This window comes from Strix uralensis, chromosome 9, assembly GCF_047716275.1.
Source record: "Strix uralensis isolate ZFMK-TIS-50842 chromosome 9, bStrUra1, whole genome shotgun sequence".
Taxonomy (NCBI): domain Eukaryota; kingdom Metazoa; phylum Chordata; class Aves; order Strigiformes; family Strigidae; genus Strix; species Strix uralensis.
Genome location: NC_133980.1, coordinates 7,563,534 through 7,590,951, shown reverse-complemented (window position 1 = coordinate 7,590,951; position 27,418 = coordinate 7,563,534). Strand labels below are relative to the sequence as shown.

The window sequence follows — 27,418 nt, the reverse complement described above, 5'->3', positions numbered from 1 at the left end:
CCACACAATCTGCTATACAATGTGTCTACATAAACTGTGAGTAAAGATCTTTCATTTCTTGAAAAAAAAAAAAAAGAGATGGGTCACCTTCATGCGTTACAAAACAGTTTTCTTGGCAACCTTCAGAGAACCAGTGCAGTAATCCACAGATCAAGCAAAACTTCCATTTTCCATTTGATTCATTTGTTTCAAGAAAGTCCACAACCTTTTAGAGAATGCTAGAGCTTTCTAAAAGAAAGATTTTTGGCACCTTCAATTTGAGGATGCAGACTAAAGGTGTAACTTTGAAGTTTTTTGCAAAATCCTTCCTGGTGTATAAGATCTTTTAAAAAGTCTCAATTGATAGAAACCAGGACTGTGATTCACTTTCACTATTAGCTTATATTTTCTCTTACTGAAGATTCACTCTTCACTGAAGCATTTTAAAATTAGCGTAACAAAGCCTAGCATGACATTAAATCACCAACTGAACATATCAATCTGAGTTAAGAAAAAAGAGAGTACACTTCAAAACAAACTCTCTGGCAGTTTCTTCTGATTGATATCAAATCTCTTAAGTTAAAAGACCCTTCATATTTCATTCTTAGAAATACAGTTACTCCTAGCAACCTTTCACATTTAGATGGAAAGCAGAAAAGGCCAGATTCTGACCTCTCCTCCAGTATGGGAGCACCAATGAAAAATAATCAAGTCAACATGCATTTATTCTAGAAAGAGAGAAAAATTACTATTTAGCTCCAAGGAAGGCTGTTTTATAATTCAGACAGGTGATCCGGAGGCACAGCAGAGCAATAATGACTAACATCACATACTAGAGGGAGTATAAATTTTAATGATACCACTCATAAAACCCACATTTTAAAGGTTACAAAACAGAAACAAGCTTACCAAGAAAACACATAAATCATTCAAGGTGTTGGGTTCCTACTCCTTAGCTATTTTAAGAATTAACAGCCTGTCCATCACTAAATAAACTAGAATACACTGTACTTATTTATGCAGGACTGAAGAGGAACGTACACTAAAGTTCAGCAAGCATACACCACTATAAGTGTCTCTTCTTAGCAACACAGTATCCATAATCATTTATACCTTCACTGATTTATTCATTATTCAATAAAATTAAACAAAAAAACCTGGCCAAATTCACTTACACCTAGACATGATCACAACGATACATAATTAGTACTATATAGGCCAGGCAAGTTCCATGGACAACTTATCCAGACACATGAATGCACTTAACTATTTGCTTGTATGGATTTCATCCTTAAATATTTTTAATGAGGCATTCACACCAACAGACTAGATCACCTGAATGTTCAAAGACAGTTAAATATCAGGGAACCACAAAGTCCATTAAAACACTGGAGTGCTCACTGCATTTTGTTCTTGGTTTTTCAACTTCAACATCAAGAATTTATTGCCTTGCATATTAAGTTCACACAACAAACTGCTGTACCCTTTATCAAAAAACTCAGGCTTCTGAACAAATCACAACACACAAGCACTACACTCCTGACTGTCCACCACAAAGCAACCTGAGCTACTACTAACACTGCTGTATACATTAAGTATATAATAGTTCATACCCATCTGTTACTAGAAACTGCTTAATCAAGCATTAATTGTAGGTCCAATATGCAAATAGAAGTAACGCCCTCCCAAATCAAACACCCCTAGTTAACCATCCCACTGTCCCCTAAAACCCAACCGTCACCCTATCTGTTCTTCATAAATTCTCTGATCATTATTCATGCCTAAAACGCCCTCCCTGTAACGTCAAGAACCAAATTTTACCATCATAATGGCTCAGTCAAGTTTAGTCTACTCTATACCCCAGTCAACCTCCCTGCAACAACACGGTGGCTTTGGGGGTGAAAAGGCCTCTCCGGGTGATGGAAATGTTCAAACTCATCTTGTTTTCAAGAGCAAGGAAACATCCTCTGCACATCCTCATGTGGCCTGCAGTGAGACTGTTGTCCAAAGTCCATGAGTTTCATGGGAGAAATAGGATCCAACACTGATACAAGTGTACCAGTTACACCAATCAAATGGCCTGCAGCATGCACCACTTTCTTGTAGTACAGGGAAGAACAGCATTCTGAAAATACAAGCCTTTTATTTATTCTGTCTTCCATACTGATGGCCAAGAGTGTTGCAAAGCAACTTTCTATCCTGCTCTGCACTCATACCATGATGATTAAACAGGGCCTTATATTCTCCTTTTTATTAAGTAGTCTGCAATTGTGTTTATTGTTGTCCCTATACATAAGATATCAATACAGGATATTTTTAATGGCTGGTCATTAAAACAGTGATTTTAGGCTAACAAGGCACTATTAATGTTGAACTTTGTCATCCAAATCCACAAACCACCTTTTGAGTTGAACTGTATTTTACAGAAGTCATGTGTAGTTTTGATCACTGATCATTTCACGTAAGTTACAGAAACCGGCACCTTCATTTCACTGCAAGTAACTTCCACCTCCACAATACACCCATAACTCCAGGCTCCCTTCTGGAAGTAGCACACCAAAGGCCAAGCTCACCACAAGAAGTTTTCACTGCTTAAAGCTTTCTGCATACACCAGCTCAGAGACCAGGCCTTCAGTTTTTGGTTCCAAGAGCTAACTTAGCCTTTACATTACTTTTCTTCTTAATATCCTTCTATATTTGAGCTGTTTAATGGATAACTCAAAATTGATTTATTTATTTTTTCATAAGTAGACAAACATTAAAAGACACTTGAACAAGGTCATTTTGTCTTAGTCCAACAAGACTAACAGATAAGGCCCCACCCAAAATCCCTTCACATCAAAGAGAGTATTTCTACTGGCTAGACTTTAATATTGAACGTAGATTTGGGATCTAGTCCCAATCCAAATGGGAGTGCGGCAATCAACAAGACAACTCTCACTGGAAACACTCAATGGATTTAAAACTGCAACCTTGCATTTAAAATTTCTGCATGCAATTACCAGTTAGAGGCAACCAATCTCTTAAAACTGTACTGATTAAAGAAAACTCAGTATTTGGTTTACAATGGCAATAAACACCTAAATATTTTCACTAAGCTGTTTTCCTTATGCTGTGTCTTTAATTCCAGAATCTTTTCCTGGAACTCTCAAGGAACTTTAAGTAAACTGCTAACACATTATTTTTTCAATCTTTGTTTTTTTTAGGAAATTATTTAAGAAGCAAAACTTTGAACAGTGATCTCAGCATTCATACAGCAGTGAACTTCAGATACAGTAATTGCATTGCTGTGAGCTATGACGACTTTCCCATGGGGGAGAAATGACCTGGTATTTCAAGAACGACAAAGTCAAAAGTAAGGTAAGCTGGGGGAGGGAAAGGATTTCCCCCTAGGATGAGATAAATATAATTTCTCACGGCAGTGTATATCTCTTTTAAGCCTCAGGTGGTTTTAAGTTAATGAGATTAGTTCCAGCAGGCAGTGAAATCCCAGGATATAGGATTTATATTTCAGCAGTTTTCACTTCATCCAGCAAGCACAGTGAAGTCAATCTTTGTGTCATTTTGTTATTGTCCTGGTTTGGGTCTCATTCTCAGACTCAAGCCTGGCTAAAGCACCTCGTAACTTTGACTTGAAAGCTTAAGCATCATGTAGAGTGTGTTTAAATGTTTAAAAGGGAGGAGAAAGGCAGCATTCTTACTTAGTAGGAAAGGATTTTTATTTAACTTTTCAGATGTACTTTTATGCAATGGAATTCGATCTTGTACTTTTTTTTTAAACCAAGGTCACACATTTTTATCCTGAACACACAAAAATACCCACAGTATGCACTGCTGGAAGAAACACTGCATTTTAGTCCTTAAATTTAGTCCCTAAAACCATGGACATTAACAGCTTAGAAAGACTGGCTAGTTCTATATCTTCTACATACTAAATGATTGCCACCCAGCTTGGTAACAACCAAACTGAGTTCCTATCCAGTGACTACATACTGGATGTACAAACTGAAGTGTCACTCCAGTCCCCAGTTCAGCTCATACAAAACCTTCACTCCCGTTGCCAGTTCAAGCCATATCACAAGTTAAGCTAAGTTACTCATGAAGTGCTAGGAGAGGGCAGCGTTTTGTCTGTCTGATAACAAAGCACAGCAGAAGGATTCAGAAGTGTACAGAATACTTATTCTGTACTTATTCAGATACCTGGAGCTATCTGAAATATAAATCATTATACAGAGCTGCTAAGCAGACGGCTTTCAGAAGGTAACATAATAGGAAAAAACTGAGGTCAGATGGTAACACTGATTTCCATGTAGTAAGAATTCTGCCACACCCAGCCCGATTCCAATTTACAATCACTACATATTAATAACTGCTAATTTAACAATTGTTCCACACTCTGGACAGTATTTTTAGCAGTGAATTTAAGTAAAAAAAATTAATCATTAACCTTAATAACATTACCAGTGTAAAGAAAATGCAGAAAAATCTAGCGTTGACAACATTATTTAGGTAGCTCTTTCCCATCCAATAAGAGAATGCTCACAGCTCTTCTCACCCCTCTTGTGAAACAAAACGTGTAGACATCACATCAAGAAAATGTTCATATTAGCCCCAGGCTTCTTTCCAAGACAGCGCGATTAAACTACATATCCAGAAAGCACACAAAGAAATTATTTTCATCATGGTAATTTAACTTCAAAATACAAAATGAGCTTTATTCAGAAGACTTTCTAGAATGACCAAGTCCATCACAGGAAAAGCTGGTTTTATTCTAGTTTTAACTTACAAGCCTGACTTTAATACAGGCAAATCACACCCACTCAGACATCACTGTTTTCACATCTTTGTTGGGTTTTTTTATTTTTCCTCATGAATCTGTCTTCTTATTCTGTACCAGTGCACCACCCCATTATCTTTATTCTTCATCCTCTACAGAAATGTTCTTCTTAATTCAGTTTTTGGCACTTCATTAACCAGGTGTCTTCAGTTACATACGAAAAGTTCAATCCCCTCTTTGCCAAAGGAAAGGGTGTGTTCTATCATAACTCAGAGTGAAGAGTGGCAAAAGCTAAGTAAAGTGCAATTGTCCAAAGTTGAGAGACCTATTTCCTTTTCCTGTGGAAGTATTGAGCCAGAACCTGGTACAACTGTATAATTTAACTGAAGAGAGGCAACATCAGCAAATGAATCTGGGGACACAGAGGCCAATGCCTGACCATAAATTTGTTTCTGGCACAATTCAAAACTTCAAAACCATTGGAATCTGATATGCTGAATAAATACTTAAGCATTCAGGATCCACCACTACCTGGACTGGCTGTAACTTGATAAAATGCAGCTGTATAGGGCTGTGGTATCACATGCAAGTGATATTAAAATGCATTCTCCTGTCAGGATAGCTAAATGTTTGCTTACCTGTGAAGTAAACACACATTTGCTCTCAAGTTAAACCCAATGAGAATTTCCAGATGTGCATAGAGAAAAGTGTGCCGTTTTCAATTAAATACAACATGCAAATACGACTTCCAACAATATGAAAATGAACTACCAGGGTAATCGTTCTGGAAGTACTGCAATTATAAGTGTCATCAGAATGCATTATGTTTTCTGTTGGCAAAGAATTATTCTGTAATGGGTCAGGGAACTCCTTCCACAGACTTTAATAATCAGCACACAAACTTCAAAAAGGAAGCTTATTTTAAATCTCTCCCATCATTTCACTATCAGCCTCTGAAAGTAACAGTTCTACCAGAAAAGTATGATCACAGGGTGAGGTACCTTAAAAGAATGTTTTCAAAAGAGAAGAAAATAAAAAAAACCCAGTCTGCAAGTATTTACATTCGTTTTAAGGCCAGAAGGATCAATTAAAATGAACAATTTGGATCTCTTGCACAATTACAAGTCAAGAACCCTCATACAGAAATACCTGCCACAAGAGAGAGGCTTTAAAAGACGTGTTCATTGATAGATGCACAACGTTCTAGAAAATTTTTGCAGGACAAAAGTGCAGCTTTGTGATTCTACTTTAAAGTGTCAATGTGTGTTCAGTGGCCTTAACCTACTCTGACTAGCTTTTAAAAAAAGCACTCTAAATACATGCTTTAACCTTACTTTTTTCTTGGTCAAGTCACTTTTGCTACATGCAATTTCATTGCTAAATGAATCATTGCACAAAAGTTCCCTCATAGAGCCTATTATCAGCATTTGGCTGAAGACAGCACAAAAGCATTAAGCTTCCTGAAAAGGTAAAAGGAGAGTTAAGCTCTATCTTTTCACAACAGCAAGGAAAAATGGCCTGATTTTGAGATCGGCCTGCTGCACCCCCTTTTAGCTGGCAGAGAACTGCCATTTTATGGCTGCTAGTCATAAACTACAGATGTTATCTCCTCTATCCACCGAGTACTATGCACCCATATAGCTGGTCATATATAAGGAAGCACAAGAAAGTTGAGCCCTGTCATTTCATTCCCATGGAAAGGATGCAGAACAACGCATCTAAAACAACACTGCTGCCATAAATAGAAGAAAGGGACACCTAGTCCAGTTCTGTCCTGCAAGGCATGAAGAAGAACTCATGCCTAGCTGTGTACAGATATTTATTTTCTCTGTGCTTTGTTTCTTCTTCTCACCTGTATGTTTCTCTCCTAGTATCTGCAACATTAAAAGAAAACTATTATCCTAGAAATTTTGCTAAAGGTATGCTTTACAGAAAAGGGAGGGGAATTTAATTGCCACTAAGACTCTTTTATACTGCCATAAAAATGCTGGAAAGGGTGTGTATATGAGAGCATGTATACTTAAAAATATTACACACAGGTACACACTTTCCTGCATAATCAAAAAGCAGCCTTAGTATAAATGCCAAAAATACCACATAATTCAGTGTGCAGAGATTCCACTTTGCACATGGAACATAATTCAAGAACTGCTGCTCTGTCTGGCCTGAGACAGAACACACCCTGCAGAGCCTGGATATTAGACATCACATAACACTAGATGGTAAGACTGAGTGATGCTAGAGAACAGCAATACTAAGGCTTCCTTTGCTTTGCTTGCATTGCAAACATCCTAAAACAAGACTACTTTTGAGGAAGAAAAATAACAAGGCAATAAAACATCAAGTTTGAAGTCTCATATTCCCTGAAATTTTTGCTTCTAGGTCCAGAGGTCTGCCTGCCACAGCTGCCTGGATGTCAGGAAAGATTCGGCTTCCTTCTGCTGCAGGAATGCAGCAGATTAACCTAACGCATCAGATGGAACCTTGGCTGGGAGAAGAGAGAGCTGCTGGCATCAGCCTGATCTGTATGAAAGAAGACAGGCTACAAAGTTTCAGGAAGTGGGGAAACTTTAAGAGACAGTTTTGTGATTAAAAATAGAGATAATGAAATGGACGGAAGTTGTCAAAAGAATTTTCATTTTGCTTTACGTTTACTGAAATAAGTATTGATTGATACATTCACAGTTTCATTGCAGTAAGCATTAGATTAGGGCTATTGAACTAACTCGATATGATGCATGGCATGACAGGAAGAAAAATTAAACCGGTCAAGCTGCAATCTTGTCAGATCTCTGAAGCCAGACAGGACGTGAGTGATCTGATAGGGAACTTCCATGGAAAGCTGGAAATTCAGCTCCCGTTCCTACTGAGCAAACGCCCAGCAGACTTGGTTCTAGGGGCTGAGACTTCAACCCAGGCTTCTGACCACAGTGATCATTAAGGATTGCCAGTAACACTTTTTGCAAGTTAATCCTCTTGTTCTTGAAAAGCACTCCAGCGACACTTTCAGCCATCTCAACACAGAACAGCCCTACCTTACAAAGCTCATGCATACAGGAATAAAAATGAATGCTTTTGGAGAGTCCCTGAATGGAGATGCTCAAGTATTTTTATGATTTTAATGACAAAGACGACCTATATGGCTATAAAACAGGGCAGTTACAAACAGGGTACTCCCTCAGTCTTCCAGTAAGAAGTGCCCTTCACTTCCCACATCAGACAGAAGCGCTGTACTCTCTTCTATGCAGCAAGAACTCAGTGGCTGAACAACAATTACCCACAGACAAGATTTTTAAACCACCAGACCACAAAAATCTCCTGAGAACCACCGTGTACACTCAGCATATCAGGATATTGCATATCCTTCATTAAAAGGACCACATAACCACATTAAAACAACATCATGGAAGGCTTCCCCTCACACAGTCCTTCACACTGCAGGCCTAAAGCAGGAGCCTCCACAAACTAACGATATGTTCCATTTGTTGAAGAAAGGTCTATTTTAAATAAGTGATAGCGTGCTCCAAATATTGCAGCAAGGTTCACTCTAATGTTAAGATGATTGCGTAGATTGTGCTGGAAGAAATTAAGTGCTGCTAGAGTTCACTAAAGAGTTTCACACGCTGGATTCCAGTAAAGTGCTTTCGTTATTTCACAGGATACCACTTCCAGTATGCCTCATGTATTACCTTTCAATAGGTTCAGATTCCTTAAGAAACCTTGAAAACATGCAACATAATCTCTTTTAACACTATTACATAAAGATCAACACATGACCATTAGCAAGAGCCTGCTCCAGAAGAAACTCTGCCAGGGTTTTAGTTTCTCCTACTTTCATCCCATTCATCAACCTCACTCCTCTGAGTTTTCGTGTTCATAGAATCCTAGAATGGTTTTGGTTGGAAGGGACCTTAAAGACCACCTAGGTGCAACCCCCCTGGCATAAGCAGACACACCTTCCACTAGCCCAGGTTGCTCAAAGCCCCATTCAACCTGACCTTGAACCCTTCCAGGGAGGGGACAGCCACAGCTTCTCTGGGCAACCTGTGCCAGGGCCTCACCGCCCTCACAGGGAAGAATTTCTTCCTTATATCTAATCTAAATCTGCCCTCTTTCAGTTTAAAGCCATTACCCCTCATTCTATCCCTACCCTCCCTGATCAAGAGTCCCTCCCGAGCTTTCCTGTAGACCCTTTAAGTACTGGCAGGCCGCTCTAAGGTCTCCCCAGAGCCTTCTCTTCTCCAGGCTGAACCCCCCGCAACTCTCTCAGCCTGTCCACACAGGGAAGGTGCTCCAGCCCCCTGAGCATCTTCGTGGCCTCCTCTGGACTCACTCCAGCAGGTCCATGTCCTTCTGATGTTGGTGCCCCCAGAGCTGGACACAGCACTGCAGTGGGGTGTCTCACAAGAGCGGAGTAGAGGGGGAGAATCCCCTCCCTCGACCTGCTGGCCACACTTCTCTTGATGCAGCCCAGGACATGGTTGGTTTTCTGGGCAGTGAGCGCACATTGCCAGGTCACGCTGAGCTTCTCATCAAGCAACGAGAACAAGTCAGCCCCCAGGTCCTTCTCCTCAGGGCTTCTCTCAATCCAGTCTTAACCCAGCCTATATTTGTGCATGGTATTGCCTCAGTGCACATGTAGGACCTTGCACTTGTTGAATTTCATGAGGTTCGCACAGGCCCACCTCCCAAGCCTGTCCGGGTCCCTCTGGATGGATCCCTTCCCTCCAGCACGTTGACTGCACCACACAGTTTGGTGTCATTGGCAAACTTGTTGAGGGTGCACTCGATCCCACTGTCCACGTCACCGACAAAGATGTTGAACAGCACTGGTCCCAACACCAACCCCCAAGGAACGCCACTCATCACTGCTCTCCACTTGGACATCGAGCCTTTGACCACAACTCTGAATGTGACCATCCAGCCAATTCCTTATCCACCGAGTGGTCTATCTATCTGTCAAATCCATGTCTCAATGTTACATTGACTTTACTGCTGACATAAAAAATGGCATAGACATCCCACTTCACTACAATGGTAGTAATTTCTTTGTCCAGTCTTAAGAAAATAAGCAAGGAACATTATTTACTTCAGATCTGAAGAGATTGATAACCTTGAGTTTTAAACTGTACCTGGCACGTCCCTGATCTTCACTTGCCATAGAAAGGTAGAAAGTCCTCATCTGCAAATTACTAAAAATAATCAGCTGCAAGATGTGACCTTGGATAAAGCAATGTTAAATTGGCCAGCAAATTTTTCGGAGGCATCACTGTTATTAACTCACAATTTTTTCATTTCAGTCTGCCACTGATGCTTGGCAGGTTATAATTTTTCATTTTCTCACTTGGCTGATGCTCACTCAAGTAGAGATTATGGAGATAGTGGTGGAGAATTTTTACAAAGAGATTTTTTGCCCTTTCACTCTATCATATCAGGATACAAATACAGATCGCCTTTATGAGGTGGGTTACCTTCTAGGTGTAATAGGATTACTGTTTAAAAAGTTCCTTTCAGTACTCCAACAATAGGAACATTTCTTGTCTTGTCTGGAACTCATGAGCTCTCCAGTGTCTGAATGGACAGTTGTACAACTACTACCTGTTTACTGCATTCCCATTGGACATAAGGCCTAAGTGCACTTCCATTTTACAGTTAATATACAATAAAAGTTTTACAATTTTAGTGAATTAGTCCCCTCCCTTGAAATGACCACTTTTTTCTTAAAAGTTGTCGATCACCTTCTACTAAAGGAGACTATTTTGCACTCATGACAAAGTATGTTTGGCTCCACATCACCTTCCCACTGTCATCATTCCTTTGCTGTTTATTTAATGCATAAAAGCTGTAAATAAACAGCTCCTCCCAGTGACCCATTCTGGAACAGCACTTCCTATTTCCTAAGTGTTTGAGATTTGGTTGGGTTTTGTTGGATTTTTTTCCTTTTCTTTCCAAATATCCTCTGTTCACAAAGAACATGTCCAGAATACAAATATCTAACTGAACACAAACAGATTAAAAAATGTAATTTCATTTAAGTTGTTCTGTCTCTGATGAACCAAAGCATCCTTCTGCCAGAAGACCCGTTTTGTGACATTTATCTTTGACTAAAAATCCCTGTCGCCCAAGCAACCCCGACACAGGAATTGTACATGATATGCTGTAAGTATTTGCAGAGCCTTCCTCATTATCAAAAAAGATTTTTCTATTACTACTATTCTAGTTAGAGCTTATGCTAGAAAATACATTGCGAGGGGAAGTTGATCGCCACATTAAAGCCTGGTACACGAGAAGCGTAAGTCGTGATGCAATTCATTACCATCGATCATAAACTATGGTTCACGTGAAGCTGGAGACACTATGATGTTGTTACTACTAGATCAGCATTAAGTTACAGCCCAAAGGATATTAACCCAACCTGACAAATCATGTCATTGCCTCTATAATTATCCATTTTTAGCCTTTCTATTCAAACCATGAATTTTCAGTACAAAGAAGCATAGGCCTGTTGCAATCATTGACCTGAGTGCAAAGAAACAAGGTCACATTTATTTATATTGCATTTGCTTTGTCTATTTTAATTGTATTTTCAAGTATTTATTACCCTAGCAACTGTCTTGCCACATATTTCATTCTTGATACACTGATGGCCATTGAGAATAAGCATCCTTCATTCAATGAGATTACAATTTTGGCTGATAACTAGAGAGTCACATAATAAGGTTTCTAAAGTCATATGGCTATACAAAACTAGAATTCTTAGATCTAATTCATTGCTTCTTATTGCAGTTCCTGAAAATTTTTTAGAAAGACAGCATAACATCACTCATTTTACAGACAGGGAAGTGAAAGCACAGGAAGAAAAGCAGCCTTGGCCAAGGCCATACAGGGGAGCAGTGGCTGCATTTGAATACTGACCAAGTCTCCCAAATCCAAGTTCATTCTCTCTCGTGTTTTGTTACATGTTCATATTCTGGACATTTTCCTTGTGAACAGAGGATATTTAAAAAAAAAAAGACTTCCAGTTCTTAAAAAGAAGAGGTTGAGTGAAGTGCTAAGGCTTGGACAATAGGTCCAAGCCAGAGTTGACCTATAGATGACTCCTGTATATTTTATAACTGATAACCATTGCGCTAGTAGGTATTGTACTAGGTTATAACAAACCACCTATACTGATGTAAAAAGTGCTAAAGTGTTGTAGTATTGAAGCCTGAACAACAGGCCCCGAGCCAAAGCTGCTAACTTAGTATGTAGTCATTAACAAAATATGTATGCTCATTAATGAAAGATGCAGCTTAGATATCATATACTCATTACTGATGATGAATGTAATGAAAACATGTCTATCTTGAATGTATCTTTCTTCTTCTTTGCGTAGAGGCAAGTTAACAAGGCCATGAAGCCAGCTGTCCAGCCTTGGGACCAGACATGTGGCCTTGTTCTAAAAAGGAACATAAATAAATTAGGTAATTAGGGAAACTCCCTTGAGCCCTGGCCAGGCTTTGGGGGAATCTAATGTGAGAGTGAAACCAGATGTTCCGCTCAAAACAAAGGTGCCAACTATTCTGGCTTGCTGATTTTTGGTATATAAGGCTGGACCCACCTGCAGTGACTTTGGAAGCCTCACCTATGGGTGGATGCACTGCGTAGGATTTCCCACTTGCTGCGAAAGGCTCTCCAAATCCTCGCTGCAACTGGGGCTGCCCAGCGACTGCGGATCTGGATGACGGTAACGTATGCAAGTGGTGATGTATCTTTCTTAATCACTATTCTCTCTCAGGTAGTAATGATTTGATGCAATACCCTATATTTTCCTATTTGTTTAAGTGCACTATTCTGTTTTTTCTTACTGTATGTTTTCTGTATTGTTACATTATTTAGTTATTTTGAGTAAAATACACCTCCTTTTTTCACTCTGGTGTCTGAGTTTAATTGGTATCCTTAATCAGCAAAACATTGAGACAATTTTCTTAAAGTTTATGACTACATTTCCAATAGCCACATGGTCTAGAGAACAACAGATTATGGCAGCTGAGGAGCTCCCCAAGAGCCTATCCCCAGCTTTGACAGAGCTACTAGTTTTCCGTTTCCTGGCTTACAACCCATGGAAAGCTGCTTTTAGCATCTCCCAGTCCCATTAACACATCCAGCAACACCACAAAATCAGCACACATGGAGCACAGGGAACTCCACACCTCCTGCAGCCTTGGAACATCAAGCAGCCTCCTGGGTAGCTCCAGCAGGTAAGGAATACAGCTGCACAGCATCAATCCTGCTTTACTTTATGTAGATTTAATGCTTGTTTGAGCATACAGAGTTTGTAGAAGTATATAACTTCTACACAGATGAAATAGTAGCTCTGCTCTTCATATTTTAATTTTTATTCTAGTAAAATATTTTTTCAGTTAACTTAAAACTACGTTGGAAAAACTATTTCAGTAATATATAAATATAAACTACCTTATAAACAGCGTTTTTTGGGTTTGGGGTTTTACTTTTTTTATTCACCTCTCAAATTGGACTCATTCTATAAGCTGATTAATATTAATTTACCTCTATTAGTGACCACTTGTTCCAGTCAAAGCATATCATGTCATGTAAGAGGTGGGGGGGAATGGGACAAAAAATATGACACAGCTAACTTGTATTAGTCAAGTCTGCATCAGTCAAAACAGCAGTACAAAACACTCAGTCTTTTCACACAGTTCTTTCCCAATTAATTCTCTTCAAACTATCAAATTTGCAGGAGGTCTGACCTCAACTCCATTGAAGTTTAGCAACAGACATGCTTGGATGAGAACAGGCATGAATTACAGATGTGTGCAGCTGCAGCTCTCCAGCAATCTCTGCTAAGTAAGGACTTGTTAAAAGGAAACAAAATTTGATAGTACTACGAGTTGAATTTTAGAAATAAAAAACCCACAAAACTGTTTAAATCCTTATGGGCCTGCATAAAGATAATGAACTCATGCATAGATCAGAAAAAATCAAATTGAAATAAACTATTCATGAATCTTTGTTACTTATGCATAAAATTTTCACAAATTCTCACTAGGAATCCAATTCAGAAAGCTGCTCTTGAAGCAAAGAATGAAATAAAAATGCGTTCCAATTTCCTCTGCTGGAATTCCAATTTTTTTAACCAATTCCCACCCTAGCTTTGCACTATGGCAATGTATTTCAACAATTCAGACTTTTCTTTGGTACTCATTAATGTAGCCCAAACTTTACAATAGTCTATTCTGTATATGATATTCTACTCTATGTAACAAGACGACTAAGTGGAAGGGACCCTGCACTTGTGAGAACTGGGAGTGTTCCCATGGGCTCTTGACCTTCAACTAAGATAAGTCAGACCAGTCTGTTAAAGAATTCAGAGCACTAAATGGGCAACCCTGACTATCCCATGATTTAGTTTATCCATTTATGAAGCATTTATAGTCATCTGAGTTTGCCAGTGAACGCAGATCTTTATTCATGAAACAAGTAATTATCTCCTCACAAAGAACTGAAGTCAGTGAGATTTCTGCAAACATTCATTAATTTGTTGAATTAGCAGAGGGAAGCATATAATATCAAATATGAATGCTTTGCTGAGCAGAGCCCTGACTTAAGCACTACGTGGTCAACCTGTAAATCCAGAGATCTAAAATTTGTTGCCCCCAAATTGGCTTGACTAAAGCAGTCACTACAAAAGCCTCACACCTCAGATACTTCAGGTTCATTTTGGATTGGTACATACTCCAGGTAAAGTCTTTTATTTTGCTTAATACACCTATACATCCCCACCCTAGAAACTTGGGTTTAAAACAATGTCAGAAGTCTAAAAGGTTAATGGCTGAGAGGAGAATTAAAAATTGTCCAGATTTTAACATCTAAATGGACACGAGGCTGCTAATGAAAATAATTTAAAAGTTTAGAAATTAAGGCATATATTTTAATAGCAGGCTATTTTAAAAAGGAAAAAAAATTGCAATATTAATCTAACCCATTAAAGGAAGACCAAAAAAACTTTCCAACAGTTTAACTTCATTATATCTGATTGCAAAATCCTACACATTTTAGGCTGTGTATATTTATTTTGTTCAAGTCTGACCTGCTGTTCAGTCCATGTGACACAGCCAAGGAAGTATGTAAAAAAAGCACAAGTACTACAAAATGCTAACAGCCTTCAGAAATGCACTCCAGAAATCTCTCATCGTAACAGTATCTTAGATAAATAGTGAATCCCTCTTTACTTTGTATTACTGATCTTATTATGAAGCCCTGATAAACCAGACTCACTACTGAGTCTGCAGAAAGTACTCCTGATTAAATTAATTTTCACTGGCACTTCCTTTAATTTTTAACCTGCTGCAATAACTAACAAAATACAGTGCAGACCTCTGAAGACCCTGATTAGGATGCCATGACAGTGAGGATTAAAAAAAATGTTTTGAAACAAACAGATCACAAACACACTACTGCATGTTGTGGTACAGTCAGTGCCTATAGGGCTATCAGAAAGTCTTAAGAAAAGCCCTGATTTAAAAAGATTACCAGGAAAGACTGAAGTAACATTTACATTTGCTTCTGTAAATTATGGAACATCTTGGTGCATACAGAATATTCCTGTGAAGAGTTATTTAGCTAACCAAGACAAAAAGATTCCTATGTCTAGATTTCCATCCAGAATTACTCAAATTTTATCTGTTTCCAGATTGCTGGGTTCCTTTTGTTTGTGTAATATCTACCCAAGTTTCCACTCCAAGCAAATCAGGACAAGGGTCAGTCTGGATTTTAAGGCAGTTTGTGAGGCACATCTCATGTCACTGTAAGACAATGTCCTCTATATAGTTTCAAAGAAAATTCTGTTCTTTTTCACTTTTCTTCATAAACTTGGTGTCAATCTGCACTTTAAATAGAGGTACATTCACATAGCAGGTTGGAATACTTCACATTGCATGAGGTAACTGAATTAAAGTTTATAGATGGAATTCCTCCAAAGCAAGAGATAAACAATAAATGGATTAATATTCCCTAGGGAGCACCATAATAATCATCTCCGATGTTTTTCTCCATTTTTCAGTTAATTTATTCTGCAACCAATAGTTGCAAGCCTTCTAACAGAATAAAAACCAAATTTCTACTGATGTCATTTAAAGATCTAAGTATCTTGACAGTTTCCCTTTAAATCACATTTATTTCAATTCTGCAAAACTGAATCACTTTGATATATCTTTTACACTGGCACTTTTATGCTTTCTCAGGACATCAGTGATTTTCAGACTTTTGAACTGGTACTGAAAATAATTAGGCACTAAAGGTCAAGAAAAATTTTCCCCCATCTTTTTTTTGGTAACACTTCTATCTCATCTTTCTATGAAATGTCATTAATTAGCTCCTTTTAACCAAAAAAAGAAAAAGTGTCTCTGTTAAGTGTAGAAAGAATTGGACTTCAAAACTGAATTACAAAATATATCTGCTAGAAAAAGGAATAAATTACTTAAGGCTTTGCCACTTAGAACATATTATAAAACTAGAAAGACATTTTATTTTATAAAGGAAAAAAACAAATAAGCCAAACAAAGAGCAGAAAGTAGTCATACATCAGTATTATTTTTCAAAAATATACTTAATCTTGAAACAGATGGAACAAGAGCAAGTTTTTTCAAATCTCTCATTTATGCTTGAATGACATAGCAAATAAAAACCAACTCTGCATTAAGAAGCAGCATCAAGAGCAAGTATTTTACTTACAATATAATTTGATATTCACTAACACTTTTTTCCCTTCCTTTCATGTATTGGAACACAAGTCTTTTACTGGAAGGAAGACTGGAGAATAGCTTCCTTACAGCTCACCCTGCCCTTCCAAAGACAGTCAATACATCTGCTCTCAGATACACAAAGGCAACTGTATCGAACCCTGATCTATTAGCAACTAGACAAACTCATTTCAATCTTAGCATTATATATACAGTGTATAAAAGAAACAGTAATACCTATTTCAAAAGGGAGACCATCTCAGGTTACTGTCACATAGTTTGAAGTAACAATTCAATTATTGTTTCAACTATATATTTAAAGATGCACATTCCCTTTAATCTCATATTCCTCTAGGACAGGAACTCAGAATTCCCATAAATATTCTCAACAACTTTTCTGGAACTATTTTCCAATTCAGAAGCCACAAGCCTATCTGATCAAGACTGTCCATACATACATACATAAATTTTTATATGCTTAAATACTTTAGTATATAACCACTACATATATGAAAATGCATATTTCATTTCAGTTCCCTATACTCAGATGTACACTGATAACTTTTATGTGCAAGAACCATTTGTACATTACCACACAAAATAAAACAGCAATATGTTCATTTTTACAAACAAAAAGGAACAATGACAAAATAACTTTACCAGAAAAACCCAAACAAAACAGAACCACACCTGTGCCACAGAAGTATCCTATCTTTGAACACACATCCCAGAAAAATTTTTGCTCCTGGGAATTTCTGAAGTGCTGGACCTTTGAACATTCATATTAATAAAAAAATGCATTTGAAATATATTCTATTTTTCCTCCAGAGCAGACTTATTTGCTCTAGAAAACTGAAGTATTCTTTAGAACTGGTTTAAAAACTGAAACCCATGCAAAATATACATGCAAATTTAGTGAATTTAAACTTTCATAGTTTCAAAGTTAATTATCCACTCAACTTCAAAACCTAGACTTAAGCACTGGCATACAAAATACATCAAGAATGAAGTGCCTGTGCAGAATCACTTTTTGTTATGGTGGAATATTAGCAGTGCAGAAAAGCCAGCTAGACCTCATGGGAAATGAGTATTTTTACACACACACTTATGAAAAACATCTGTTAAAAAACATGAAAAAAACCCTTTTTTGACCAAGGATGAAAGCAAGAAAGCATGTCCCAAAATATTCATTTTCAAAGTGTTACAAGTAGGATGAAGAGAAAAGAAGCCACGATTCAGTAATCAAGTAAAGCTAGGTATTAAAACTGTGAAGTCTGGTAAGTGATCAGAACTAGAGATGCTTTTTCCCTGCCCCCCCCACCCCCGAAACACTATGTTCTCCACAGTCTCTTTGCTCACTATATGTATTTTTTTTTACTATTTCCATGAAGACAAAAATCAAACCATCTGGCTTGTGCCAGACATACTTGCTCATGTTGTATCTGTTTTTCAAATAGCAGACACTCATCAAGGATCTAATACATGTGATTAGCTGGTAGGAAAACAATAATTCAATCTGATTCAAGAATATATTTGCATTTGTTCTCATTCCATCCCAGAAGAAAACTGGTGACTGAGAAAGAAGACTGAATAACCAGAAGTTCAGCATGTTGAACATACGCTCACATATTAGCTCTGGGCCAACACTTTGGCCTAAAAACAAGACCAGGCTTCTCCGAGTATTTCAACATATGCCTCTCTTGTGTAAGCACTTACATAAACAATATTGTATAGGCTTTATTCTCAATTGATAAAGTAAAAATATGAAGCAATGTAGCACCTCACTACTAAAATAAAAATTTCAGAGGCACATTTCTGACAGCATGTAACTATCTTCCCTTTTTAATTAGAACTTTTCTTCCCCCCGCCCTTGATGCATGGTCTGAAGGACTGTTAGTCCCTTTTACAGAGTGCAGAAGAGGGCACTGCATCACAGCTGTCTCCTTTAATAGTTAAGGGAAGCAGCAGCTTGATCTGTCAATTATTTTCTTCCACAGAGACCTCTAAATGAGTAAATCCACTAATATTTTAATAGGCTTCCATAATTCGGCCTCAGACACAGCCAGAGGCACAGTACATTTCACTTTTATATACAGGTGACCCCCAAGGTTCGTTTCCTTCTCAGAGGTAGTTCTTTCATACTGTAGATGCTCTGCAGTGGTTCACACAACAATAGCCAGTATCAACAGGAAGATTACAAAATTGTCTAAGTCCCCAGCATAATCCTTTATTTGTTGTAAACAAAAGGTGTGTATCTACAGGAGTTCAATATTCTTTGCTGCTCTCTAATTACATTTTCAGATATTCACGCAAGAAGTAATTTCTGTGCCAGAGTTTATATGGATTTGTTCCTACTAAAATACATCTAGAAAAGTTATTTGAAGCAAACATACTTTCCTTATGGTGATTTTTTACATGCCTGAAGACTGTCATTAAAAAACAACAACAACAACAACCTAAGCAAGGGAATAGTGAAAGGCAATTAACTAATTTCGACAGCAATACAATGTAAATCCCTGCCCTTAGTCTCATCTGGCATGATGTTTGTGATTCACAGATGTAAATCTTAGAACACATTTATAAAACGGCATGTTTAATTTAATGTTTCAATGCAGCCTGCAGTTCCCACCTACGAATTCCTCTGAGACTTTACCGCCAAATTCATTTTTTTCTCCCCACAACCGGCACTACCAGTGGATTTCAAATTTAAAGGCAAACAGGAAAATTAATCGTCTGCCAATTATTTTTCCTGGGGGCCGGTTGTATCAAAATTAGCACCCGTGAAGTCTGTCAAATTGACTGTAGAGAACCAACTGTTACAGTAGATGGGATGCGTCCAAAGGTGCTGAAGGCACTGGCTAATGTCAGAAGAGACTGCTCTCTGTCAGCTCTGTAAAGTTGCATCAACAGAAGGAAGACATAAAGACTGGAAGAGTTAAATGTTACACTCATCTGTAAAAAGGCACGAATGAAGATGCAGGAACATCAGCCTCACCTGAGCCCTGTCTTGCCAAAGTACAGCACACAAATTTTAAGCGAGCAGCTCTTGCAGGCACATGGACACTGATCCATAATATACAAATACAGTGAAATAAAGCTACAGAGGGTCAGTGTAACTCCACACCTTTGCTGACTTTAAAACACAGTGACATCAAGTGTTAATATAACCTGGTGTGCTCCAGAAGAGCTAGAAACCCTAATTTCATTTAGACAATCTGGAATAAAGCAGTAGCTTTAAAGTGTAAAACTTATTTGAAGCCACACATACAAACACCATCTGCTCTTTTGAAAAGGTATAACATTTGAAATAACATTCTTTTCTCTTCCTCTTACTACATGCCATCATGAAGAGAATAATTTTATTTATATAAAGAGCCCGCAAAATGAAGTTCCATAAAAACAGGAACATATGGCCAAATAATTCTGAATAGCACTTAGCATATTCATCCGTAAAATAAGAACTATAATGGGTAGATAAATACACCCAAGTCTACTTGGAAATTGCCAGTATACACATGGTTTTCTGCAAATAATTATTTTTTTTAAGAATTTCTCACCCATCACTCTACTCAGATGCTTCTTACAGCTTTGCCAAAGTTAATCTTTTCAAACCACAAACTTGGCCTATACCACCTTGTATCACACATATTAACAATAGTCCTAAGCCTAAAACAGTGCATAAAAAAATTCCTCTTTTACAGAAGTGAAATTTTTATCACCATTACAAAGACAAAGCTTGAAACAAATTTAGGCAACCGCTAATATGAATGTAAATACAAAGTAGAAAAGGTAGAACCTGCGTGGAGCCACTTAGAAAATTAAAATATAAACTTAAGACCAGAAATAATAATTTAAAAAATAAAAACATTTCTGAAAATATGTACACACCTGTGGATTACTTTCTGCTATTAGTAAGGAGAAAAACACATGGTCAAACATCTCTGCCTTGCACAGCCACTCATGCCAGATTTTCTGTAATTACAGATTTTGGAATCCCTTTCATTTTTTTCAACAGTACTTCATACTTCTATCATCCACTGGTTTCTAAGCCATTAAATACTTTTCATCACAGTTTCTTACTAGTAAGTGTCTTAGAATTTGTTGACTGAGCCCTAAAGAAAAAAAACAACATACTTTCGCAGACACCTCCAACTCTTACACTGATCAATACTACAACAAATATATAGCTTTCTCTTCATCATGTATCATAAAACTTTCTGGATACTTGCACATTATCACTTGAGACAAGAAGCACAATCACATTCAGACTCTCAAAAATCCTTCCAGCTGCAGACTTCTCCTGCTTTAATTTGCTGCAGTGTTATAACCAGCTGGTCCTCATTGCATACATGATTCAGTTCACCAAACCACACTCTTTAATCAATCCTCTGGTCATTGCTTCAGTATCTTCAGGGATTTGAGCAAAAAGTCTTGTTTCACTGAATGATGTGAGTTTGCTTGGGTCCCGATCGTTTATTTTGATGATCCTCTCATCGTATTGAACACTGATTCCTGGTATCTTCTCCAAAAAGCTGAAGAGTTTACACAAGACAGTCGTATCTTATCTGACTTCCACTTCAGCTTGATTTCTGCTCTTCCTGTCAAACTTAAGTGTCAAACGGAGGTTTCACTACCCTGATTTACAATTCTTTTATTTCTCCTTATGCTGCCTACAATTCCACTAAGCCCAAGACCTGAAAGCATTGCCTGCTAAAGGCATGTAAAACTGAGCACACTAAAAACCTCAGAACATTCCTGCTGGCTCCTCACTGCAGGAGATAATGCATTATAACAGATTTCTCTGAAATCTCTGCAGGATCTACAAATCCTTCCTTGCAAACCCTCCAATAATTCTCCCCACAAACACACAATAGGCTCTTCTGTTAACCAGCCAGTTGTACTCAGCAGTTTTCTAAAGCAGCCCAAGTGATGTCTTCTATACGAGTTACTCAATGATAGCAGGTTTGGGTTGGTTTTTTTTAATTTCACCTTTCTTTCAAAATTCTGGACTTCAAACATCTTTATTTCCACAGTACTTTCATGAAAACCTGTAAGGAATCTTAGCAACTGGCATGTTAATCTAGTACTTACAGACAATGGCCAAGACCTACTAATGCAGAAATTGAGTGTAATGACATCTTTCCATTGCTGAAGAATTTTGTTACCAACACAACTCAGTGATCTTCAATCTTCAGTACAGAACTTCTAAAAAAAGTCCATTGTTTCCAAGCATTTTAGATATTCTAAATGTCGAGTTAAATATCAGCTCTGTTGTAATTTCAACAGTATCCTGGGTTAAAGAACCCTATTTTATTATTTTCTTTCTACGTAGATTCATGTATTTAGATATAGAAAGAATAATATGATCATTTACTCTGACTTCTGTAGAACATGGACACAGGCCCTCAATTTTTATTTAGGTACATCTTAAAGGAAAAATATCACATTTAAATTAAAGTTTATTTTTATGAACATCCTACCATAGCCTGCAATAAACTACCTTCACTGCTGAAGATGCATGTCTTATTTCTACTGCAAATGTGTCTGGCTCATTTTAGCCAATGGATCTTACCATTTTCTGCTTCATCATAGAATTTCTGTTCACACGGCACACACTTAAACACTGTGATCAAGTCCCTCCTTGCCTTTCTCTTTGATAATATTTAACATATCAAGCTCTTGGAATTTCTCCCTCAGGAGCTATTTTCAACTCTTATTCATTCTTACAGTTCTTCTCTGAATTCTCTTTGACTTTAACATCCTCCTTGAAGTACAAACACCTAAACTTGACTGAGGATTCTTAACGTCAAATTAATGTCGAATACAAAGAAGCTGTACATTTTCTGCTCTGTCATATATATTAGATCACATTGAACTTTTTCCTCAAGATCTCTCATGGAAAATAGGTAACTGAGGAGCCAAAAAATAACAGTGAAGAGAGAACAAAGGAAGAGACCCAACCGTCCCACCCATTCAACCTCCCAGATGACTCTTACATATTTCCCTCTCCGTACACATGCATGTGCTTGGGTGGCATTTCCCTCTGATTTTCAAGCAGAAACCATAGAAGAACTGTATGATGGCTCTGCATAAAGAAGGAATGCTACACTTACTCATACAGAGAGATTAGAGTTAACCCGTCTGAGTTAAAAGTCAAGGCTTACTGGGGTCAACAACCAATGTCAATAAACAGGTTATCGATCTTCAACACAAGTAATGGATCAGTAATAAAGAGCATATTCTCACTTTTATTCAGTTCCTGTACGTATTCTGAGCTGCTCAGACAGTCATGCAGAACTGTAAACACATTTGTACAAGAAACCAGAACAGTGTCCATGAACCTTTAATTTGATTACTTCGACTACATTTTCAGATATTCAAGTCCTAACATTTTTTCCCTTGCTAGATTCCAGCTGACCAACAGATCCCATGGCTAGTAGATGGCTCATAGAAAATAACTGCTCTTCCACACTCAGCCTGGGCAGTAGGAGCTGTACTTCATTTTTGCTTTATAGGAACTATATCATTACTGTAGAATGAACAATGACCTCTCCTACTTCCCTGCACAGCAATGTTAACCAAGCATACACAATTGACAGAACCATTGGATGCATATTTGAGGAGAAACAAAGTGCTTTAATGCACATGTTGCTAAGACTCCAAGAATAGAGTGCATTGTTTTCAATTGATCATAACTCAGTCAGAACACAGAGTTACGTCTCAACGGAGGCAATTTCCACGTCAAATTTCAACTCTCAACCACTTCAGCAATGCAGTTAAGGAACGTGAAAATCTTAAAGAAAATTAGAGGGAAAAACGGGAGAGAGGAAAATGTTTCCTCTCCACACTTCACTTTATGATTTAAGTACACAGTGGGAGTGGGAGGAATCAGGTTTTTTTCACTGTTAAATAGTATAGCTGTGTTGATGTGAGTTTTTATGCTGACATGCTCTGGAAATCTAAAACTTCTGAATCTAAAACTGACTTTAAAAAAAAAACCACAAAATCAAAAAAAAACCCCACACAAAAGACAACAACAGAAGTCAGGAACAAAAACAAGGGCTTTCTTTACTGCTCTAACGATCTTAACTAAGCTTTTGGAAGAGAAATATTAAGTGGATGGAGGGAGAGGAGATACATCACACCTAAAAGATTTCTATTCAAAGTAGTCTGGTTTGCAATCAAAAGAACATATATGTACATTTCAGAAATGTGTAAAACAGGAGGTCCAAACAAAAATACAAATACCAACAAAGCAGTTTTGCTGCAGAAGCTGCTAGCCAACATAGCAGTCTTGTCAACTAAGTTGTGGCACGCATTCCATGGAAGTGCTAGTGCAAAATTTTGTATCTGTAAAAGTCCATGTCCTCACACCAAAAGTTCTGCAATTCCTGCTATTGGCAGCCCATGCACAGACTCAGTGGTTGCTGGATTGCCAACAACCTGTAGAGAATATACAATCACAGAATTGGTCCCCTCCATACACCGACACCTAACAAAAGATTTTAGCATGCAGTATTAGAAAAATATGACTGACATTCCTGACACCAGTTACCAGTTTATGCCAAGACACATCAGGCAAGGAATCAAGAAATAGTCCCAGAAAGCTACTTCTTCCAACAGATCAGATATACAACAGAAGTAAAACCCCACTGAAAACAAGAATGGCACCACTGTATCTCCACATGGCAAGAAAAAGTAACAACTTTGCCCTTCAAAAAAATAGACATTCAGTATCTGTTCTGTATCTCGCAGCTGGAGATAACACCTGTATTTCATAGTCAATTACAGCTACCTTCAGGAAAGCATTATGACCTTTGTTTTACAAATCAGCAAACCAAAGTGTTATCTGCACAGGAAGACAACTTACAAGATCCTAGTTGTATCACTAATTCAGAGCCATCTATCAATGATTTCCTCACATTACACTGCATGCTCCTAATAAACTCATTTATAAATATACGTATATTTTCAGATGCATGTGCTTAAACACCAAAGCAAGTGTCACAGTGAGGAAAAACAAACAAACCCACAAGAGCCCAAACACCAGTTCTATACTAAAGAAATGCATCGTACTGCAGGAATGCTATCTTGGCCAACAAAAGTACATTTAGAGTAGGAGCTCCAGAGCTAGTGAAAAAGTCTGAGGATCTAGAAGATGTCTATTTGACAGATTAACCGTAATCAAGATCTACAGCATGCATTCCCTGGAGGGTTACATGTGCATCACTAAGAAATACTCTTCTGAAATAAATCTGTTTATTAAGGGGGAGCAAAAGCACTTTAAAGGTCTATTTTTGTCTAGCTTGTATTCATACCCAGAGGTTATTTAAAACCGGGGAAAAAATAATGCAGGTATGTGACAAGCTAAGACTTCAGCTATGAAGATTAACAGAGCGGGAAGTCATATGATTCAGCATGACTACTGGGTGCTGCTACCAAAAAATATCTGCAGCTTGTGACACTCATATGAAACACAAGCATCTTTTTATCAACTTAGACAATTCTGACATTTTTACCACTTGATCCTCTTTTCTGCTTCAGATAACCAACCTGGACCAAGCTCTTCACAGCAAACAAAACTGCCTCCCATTAGCACAAATAGTATTGCTTCACTATCAAGGAATTTGGCCTGTTAATATTGTCTCAGCTAACATCTTCAACAACGTAAAACTGTTTTCACTTTAGGAATGTGAAAAAAGCTCGCAAAGTTTAAATTCGCACTTAAAACAAGAAAAACATGATGAAAGTTGGAGAAAAGTGGGTTTCTGCACAACTATTTTCTCTTTTTTAAAAAAATGTGCATATAGCTCTACAGTTTTTAATTTAAAAAATCCAGCTGAAAAAACTGCAAAAGGTCTGCTACAAAAGATGATTCCATGGCTCATTTCAGGTGATTAACTTTATGGTTGATTATCATACAGTTAAGACATCTACTAGGAATATGATCCAAGACCAAAATTCGGAAGGTACTCCTTAGTCTTTGACAATACTGGAAATAAATGCTGCATTACAGATGCCCTGGGACTCATACAAGAGCTCTTCAGATTAAAATTCTAAAAATATGTATAGCATTGCTTGATATACAGGACTCTGGCATCGTTACAGTTTCAGTCATCTAATGTTTTCCATATGCTAACCACTGAACAAATAAATTTGCCTGTAAATGCAAGAAATATATATCAAGTAATAAACCAACATGAAACGGGCCATTCATATTAGGGTAAAATCGAAATTCTTTATTTCTTCCCTGAATATTTCTGTCCAGATGACTCAGCAACAAAGCTGCAAATTTCAGCTGAAGTCAGCAAGATGCCTCCGCACTGTTTGCAAGTGTCAACTCCACAGCCTTTACAGAGTACATTTTAATTACAATTTCGAGGCCATCTCAGTTAAGGGAGTCTTACGGTACAGAAACCTTCTAAATTTGGGGAGCTCCACAGGGATGGAGAAACCAAGACACTGCAGATCACACAAGACTACAGTGTTATCCTACACTGAGACCTGTGAAATTACTCATTTGTATTTCAGAGAACCTGAGCGTACACAAAATGAAGAAGGGGAAAGTATGTTTTCATCCAGTTCATTGTTTTGATGGCTTCCAGAAAGTTTTCAAGATGTCCATAACACTATGTTTTGGGGTTTCCTTTTTCACATTTAAAAGCTTATTGACTTAACACATGATTCAGTTTCTAGCTGAGACAAGGCTTGTGTTTAATTTCTCAACGTAGCTAAATGAACAGAAAGCAAGTAATCAAATCCCCGGGTACCAAGGCGGTAACCCCGGAGGGAAGAGGAGCTGGAGGACGCGCTGACCACGCTCCCGCAAGACACATTTGCACTGCAGATTTCCCTCTTCCATCCCCAACTGCAGCGTGCCCAGACCGGCACCTCCTACCCGGCCAGGAGAGGGAACCGCGGGGCTGCCCGACCGCTACCCATCCCTGCTCATTACCGGAGCAATTAGCGCCCGCGCGCGGGGCTGCGGTTCCCCGCGCCCCTCACCGCGGGGAACCCGCAGCACCGCGGAACCCGCCGGGGTAGCTCGCAGTTGCTTTTTTTTTTTTTAACCGAGTTCAGAGTTACTTTTAGAAAAACACCCACACCACCGCCTGGCTTTAACAAAGTTTTCCCCCCACTGCCGGCGGCGCGGGCGTGAGGGCGAGCCGCGGCTGACAACCGTGCTCCACAGCAGCCAGCAGCCCGCAGCCCGCCCGGGGCGGGGGATGCCGGTACTGGGGGGTCCGGCTCCGAGCCCCACGGCGCGGCCCGGCCGTCGCGCTGCCCGCCCGCCTCCTCCTGCCGCCTCCTCCCCGCGCCGCCGCGCCGTTACCTGCCCGCCCCGGCCGCCCCGGCGCCGTACGGCTGCCCCGCGCTCGCCGAGGGAGGTTTTCAGCAGCCGTAAAGCGGGGAGCGCGCTCTCCCCGCGCGGCGCCGCCGGCCGAGCAGGGGCCACCCCAGGAAGCGGCCCTGGGGGCGGGCGGCGGCACCGGGCTGTCCCCCGCCGCGGGGCAGGCCGCGGCCTGCGAGCGCCGCGCCCGCCCGCGGCTCCATCTTCGGAGCACCGGGGCTCGCCCCCCTCGGGGGTGCCCTACCTGCGCGGGGAGCTGCTGCCGCCGCCCTGAGCGGCCGGGCCCGGCCTGCCCGAGGACACCCCCCCCCCGCCCTCTCCAATCCCCCCCGCGTCCTGCAGCAGCGAGCGGGACCCCGGTCCCGGGGAATGTGGAGAGCGGAAAATTGTGGAGAGCTTTTGACACGGTGTGACAACAGGTTGTGCGGGTCACGGGTGACGGGCTGCCTGCGTTCCAGCTGCAGAGCCTGCGACAGCTCCTGCGGGACGGGAGGACGTTCCCCACCTCACGATCTAGATCCGTGACATTTGACAGATCCGGTGGCGTTCAAGCCTTGTTCCGGGACT

General features: G+C 39.2%; 1 protein-coding gene across 1 annotated transcript in view; it reads right to left on the bottom strand.

The window, feature by feature from the left end:
- Positions 1-26,975, bottom strand: part of NAALADL2 (N-acetylated alpha-linked acidic dipeptidase like 2) — a 489,848-nt gene extending 462,873 nt beyond the window's left edge. The window contains exon 1 of the mRNA XM_074878173.1: positions 26,834-26,975. The gene's annotated coding sequence lies outside the window, so the exon portion shown is untranslated. The remainder of the gene's footprint in view (positions 1-26,833) is intronic.
- Between the last annotated feature and the right edge of the window lie 443 nt (positions 26,976-27,418).